This window comes from Podarcis melisellensis (genome assembly GCF_964234715.1).
Source record: "Podarcis melisellensis genome assembly, chromosome: 2".
Classification (NCBI taxonomy): Eukaryota; Metazoa; Chordata; class Lepidosauria; order Squamata; family Lacertidae; genus Podarcis; species Podarcis melisellensis.
The window spans coordinates 125,246,447-125,252,446 of NC_138529.1; positions in this window are offsets into that span (position 1 = coordinate 125,246,447).

Genomic DNA, 6,000 nt, shown 5'->3' on the forward strand with positions numbered 1-6,000 from the left:
TTACCAGTGTGTCAGAGGGAGCAGAGCAAGAAGGAGACAGGGGAAGGAGATCGGAGCAGGACGTTCTGCCGGAAGGGGCGGAGAGTAGTACCGGGAGCAGTGTAGCGGTCGAGAGAAAGGTCAGAAGCAACGTACGCGCGCCAAGTTCAAATGTGGAGGCGCGCGGAAGTGAGGAGAGCCCTGGGGAGGAGCCCGGCCCCAAAGCACGAAGGAGGGGGGAACAGGCGTCAGAGGATTCAGCCTCGGGCGAGTCCCGGCGGGAGGGAACCCAGGGGGGCAGAAAGACCCTGTGGAAGAGGAAGGAGAGGAAGAGGTGGTCCAGCACAAACCTCTTAAACTGGTGCAGGGGCGGCACGGATTCAGAGGGGACTTCGGCGGTCTGATGTCACAGACGTAGAGCCACGGAGATGGAATGTAAAAGCAGCAATGCTCTTCAATAAAGACTTTTGTAAATAAACTGGTTTGGACTTAGGTCTCTTGTGAGCTGGGACCAACGGGTGGCTCTGACAGATAGTAATAAAGGTTTTAGCTACACAGTCTCCAGATTCCAAAAAGATATTGTCAGCTCTGACAGATATTATAGAAAATAATTCAAAATTACTAAAGAAGGCGTATAATATATTATTGGAATGGGAAACCAAGGGTGAAGAAGTTAAATCAGTAATGATTAAGTGGGCACAAGATCTAGGTCACACTACACAATTCAAAGACTAGGAAAAATTGTGGAAAGTGAATTTGAAATTCACAGATTGCATACTGTTGAAAGAAAATTATATGAAAATGATTTACAGATGCTATATTACACTGACAAAATTGGCCAAAATGTATAGAACAGAACAAAACAAGTGTCAGAGCCACCCGAGGTCCCAGCTCACGAGAGACCCAAGTCCAATCCAGTTTATATACAAAAGTCTTTATTGAAGAACATTGTTGGCTTTACATCCGAGCTCCGTGGCTCTACGTCTGTTACGCTTAGACCGCTGAAGTACCCTCTGAATCAGTACCGCCCCTGCACCAGTTTAAGAGGCTTGTGCTGGACCACCTCTTCCTCTCCTTCCTTTTCCGCAGGGTCTTTCTGCCCCCCTGGGCTCCCTCCCGCCGGGACTCCCCAGAGGCTGAATCCTCTGACGCCTGTTCCCCCCTCCTTCGCGCTTTGGGACCAGGCTCCTCCCCAGGACTTCCCTCACTTCCGCGCGCCTCCACATTTGAACTTGGCGCGCGTACGTTGCTTCTGACCTTCCTCTCGACCGCTACACTGCTCCCGGTACTACTCTCCGCCCCTTCCGGCAGGACGTCTTGCCCCGATCTCCTTCCCCTCTCTGCTTCCTGTTCTGCTCCCTCTGACACACTGGTAACTCCACCCCCTTCACTCCGTTCCGGCGGAGAAGCCGGCCCCGATCTCCAACTCCCACTGGGGGCTCTCCCTTCGCTCCCCTGCTCCTGACTGCTTCCCCCTTTGGCTCCCCTTGGCCTGACCAGGGGGGCTTCCTTTTGGGAATCCTCTGACTCACTGGACAGACTCATGGACGACCTTTGGTCATTGTCATCCTCTTCCTCGTCGCTCTGGGATTCTTCCCCCTCGCTCTCTGTCTCCTCCCTCATCTGCTCTTCTCTCCCTGAACCCCGACAACAAGTGTTGGAGGTGTAAAAAATGGGAAGGTACATTTTACCCTATGTGGTGGGAATGCAGAATTATCAAAAACTTTTGGGAGATGATATATAATGAATTTTTTAAAATGTTTAAAATAACATTTGTTTTTTAAAAAACAGAAGCTTTCCTGTTAGGTATTTTAGGTCAAGAATTGCCAAAATGAAAATGGAAATTATTTTTTCTCTTATTTGGCGATCACTCATAGCCGAGTAAGATTGTCTTCCATAAACACAGTTTTAACAATGAGTCCGTAAGTGACGTGGAGGCCAATTCTGAATCCGCACGTCCTTCCACAGTGGGGACATTGGTTTCCAGATGGGAGTTGATCACAGTGTGGATTTGCCACATGTGCCTTCCTCTTAGCACATTTCTCCCTTGCATCCTGAGTTTGAGTGTCCTCAAAGCCCATGACACCTTTGGTAAATGTATGCTACAACAGCGGCAAGAATTTTAAAAGCTCAAAGCTGGAAGACTGGAGAAGTACCATCAAAAGTACAACGGCAAGAAAAACTGAACTATGCAGAACTAGCAAAGCTAACAGACAAATTGTGTGAAAAAGACAATAGTGACTTTTTAAAAGAATGGGAACCTTTTACAATATCCTTGCAGAAATAACAAAAAGAAATGGATACATTGGCTGGATTTAAATAAACATTTACAGCTTCCTTTAACGAGAATAACAACGTGGCAACATTTTATGGTATATAAACAGCAGAATGTATCATTTAATGTCACTTAATGCTGCACTAACTTATGCAGCTACGGTTAACTAAAAATGAGGGAGTACGTTAGGATTTTTATCCAGCCAAGCTGCTCCAGCAAGTGGTACTAGGGAAGTAATAGTGCCACTGTATTCTGCTCTGGTCAGACCTCACCTGGAGTACTGTGTCCAGTTCTGGGCACCACAGTTCAAGAAGGACACTGACAAACTGGAACGTGTCCAGAGGAGGGCAACCAAAATGGTCAAAGGCCTGGAAACGATGCCTTTTGAGGAACGGCTAAGGGAGCTGGGCACGTTTAGCCTGGAGAAGAGGAGGTTAAGGGGTGATATGATAGCCATGTTCAAATATATCAAAGGATGCCACATAGAGGAGGGAGAAAGGTTGTTTTCTGCTGCTCCAGAGAAGCGGACACAGAGCAATGGATCCAAACTACAAGAAAGAAGATTCCACCTAAACATTAGGAAGAACTTCCTGACAGTAAGAGCTTTTATCGCAAGTTCATCAAGGGGTTCGCGATGGAGACAGCGGCCATCACGGACACCCTCAGCTCCAAGAAGAAGAAGTTCACCTGGACGGACCAGGCGGAGCAGTCCTTTCAGAGACTCAAGCGTCTCTTCGCGTCTGAAGAACAGCTGCTACACGTAAACCCCAGCAAACCAATGAGGGTTGAAACGGACGCCTTGGACAGAGCAGTGGGGGCGGTCCTGTTGCAGCAAGATCCACAAGGGGACTGGAGGCCATGCGCATTCTACTCCAGAAAACTCAGCAAGTCGGAACAGAACTACACCATCTGGGACAGGGAGTTGCTGGCCATTCATGCAGCCTTCAAGGCGTGGCGGCACTTCCTCATCGGAGCCAAACACACAGTGCAGGTCCGCACGGACCATAAGAACCTGGAGTACTGGCGCACGGCGTGGTTCCTGAACCAGAGACACATCCGCTGGGCGGAGTTCTTTGCGGATTTCGACTTCCGGATAGAATACATCCCGGGAGACAACAACGTCATGGCGGATGCGCTGTCCAGGAAGCCGCAGTATCTTGAGGTGGCGGCTAAACACATATTCGCACCGAAGGCGTGGGCGTGCGCTTCAGCCACCGTGGACCTGGACGCGGTACGTCGCGTGCTGCAGACGGATTTGTTCGCACAATCCAAGATGGACGAGGTGCGAAAAGGCACAGCGAAGGACGACAAGTTCCAGATACGCGACGGACTGCTCATCCGCAAAGGGGCCCTCTACGTGCCAGGAGACAACCTCCGCGCAAAAGTACTGCAGCAGTTACACGACGCGCCCAGCGCCGGGCACTTTGGCAAGGACAAGACGGCGGACTTAGTAGCCAGAGACTTTTGGTGGCCCAAGATGAGGGGAGAAGTCGCGGATTACGTCACTAGGTGTGACACATGCCAAAGGGCCAAACCAGTACACAGGCTGCCGGCTGGACTGCTGGAACCGCTACAGACGCCGCTCGAACCGTGGGAGAAAGTGGCCCTGGACTTTGTCACAGATCTGCCCAGCTCGCGAGGCAAGACAGCAGTACTCTTGGTCGTAGACCTGTTCACCAAGATGGCGCACTTCATTCCTTGCGCGAAGGTGGCCACAGCGGAATAGACCGCCAAGCTGTTCATAGACCATGTGTTCAAAGTTCACGGCTTACCGTGGTCCATCCTGTCCGACCAGGGGCGCCAATTCATCTCGAGCTTCTGGCAGAAGCTGCTGGGCATCCTGAACGTCAAGATCAACTTAGCGTCGGCACGACACCCGCAGACCAACGGATAAGCGGAGAGGTTCAACGCCATCATGCAGCAGTACCTGCGATGCTACGCGAATCAACAGCCCTCGACCTGGGTGGACTACCTACCGCTGGCCAAGTTTGCCTACAACAACACGAAGCACGTGTCTACGGGGATGACACCGTTCTTCGCCAACAACGGGCGGCATCCCAGAATCTTCCCGGGGTTAGAGACGAAGGGGGAGGGGGAGCCACGGGGAGCAGAGGCCTTGGCAGAGGAGTTACAGGAGGTCCACGAGCAACTTCCGAAGGCACTTGGAGCTAGCAAAACACGCCTACAAAATGCAGGCAGACAGGCACAGGAGAGTCGGGGAAGACATCCAGGTGGGGGACTGGGTCTGGTTAGCAGCCCAGGCAGTGCCGGCCAGAACATTAGCTAAGAAGAAGCTCAGACACAAGCAGCTAGGGCCTTACCAAGTCGAGGCACAAATCAATCCAGTAGCCTTCCGGTTGACACTCCCGGAGGACTCCAGAATGCACCCGGTCTTTCATAGATCAGTGCTCACACCCTACAAGGAACCCCACAGGTTTCAGGCCCCAGGGAACGCACCAGACCCACTCCGTAAATTGCCAACAAGGGGGGGTCACCGAGGGCGGCGCCACTCAACGAGGTCACGGAGATTTTAGACTCGAGATGGGGGGAAGAGGGGGTTGAATATCTCCTCGCCAGGGAAGGTACCCCGGCCAGTGCCAACAGGTGGGTACCGTACTATGCCGTGGAGGAGCACTACCTCAAAGACGAGTTCCATGCACTCTTCCCACACAGACCGATGCCGGCAGATTTTTTCGACGACTATCTTTTCACACCCACACTTTCAGCCAGCACATTCCAGGGGTTCTCATCAGCTGAGGAAACGGCGCCAGAAACAAGCTCCCCAGAGGGATCACTCTCTGGGTTTGTCACAGACCGCTCTTATTGGTGGGACAATCAACCGGAGGTGGGGTGGAGCAGGGAACTGCTGTGGGGGCCCTTACACGCAGCATCATCCGAGGCAACAGGGGGAGAGAGGGACATGGACGTGTTGGGGGAGGATCCTGGGTTCGAGCACAGCTGTAGAGAGATGGAAGCAGAGGAAATCGACGTCGACGAGCCCATTACGGACTGGCCGGATCCAGCTGGCCGGCTGCACACCAGGGGGGAAGAACTGTATCCCGCATTCACCCCCACAGCACTAGAGCACCCGGAACCCGCACCCGAAGAGGGGGAGGGGGGAAGGGGGGCTTCGAGGGGGGGATGGATGTCAGGGGCTCAGGAGCAGAGGCACAGGGGAGAGAGGAAATGGAGAGGGAAGGGGAAGAATCTGAGGGCAGCGTAGGGGAGTATGACAGTGGCCCGAGAGATTCCATGAGCTTCTCCAGCGAATCAGAAGATTCCCAGAGGGGGGCGCCGATGGCCAGGGCAAGGGGGGTCCCAGGGGGGACGCACCAGAAGCAAGGGGCCAGCGGGGACTCCCAAAGCAGCAGCTGGAGATCAGGACCAGCTTCCCCACCAGAGCGTAGTGGGGGGGAAGAGTCCCATGTATCAGGGCCAGTGTCTCCTCCAGCAGGGAGAGAAGATGAGCCAGGGCTGACCACGCTACATTCGGAGAGTGAGGGGACGGAGGGGAAGTCAGGTCCAGCTCGCCTCCCCGAAGGGGGAAGCAGTGACAGGAGCAGTGTAACGGTCAGGAGGAAGGTTGCCGGCTGGGCGCGCGCGCCAAGTTCAAATGTACAGGCACGCGGGACAGCAGGAAACCCGGATTGGGAACCAGGTCCTAAAGCCCGCCGGAGGCAGGGGGAAGACTCAGGGCACTCAGCGTCAGAAGAGTCTAGAAAGGGCAAGACCCCAGCGGACAGGCG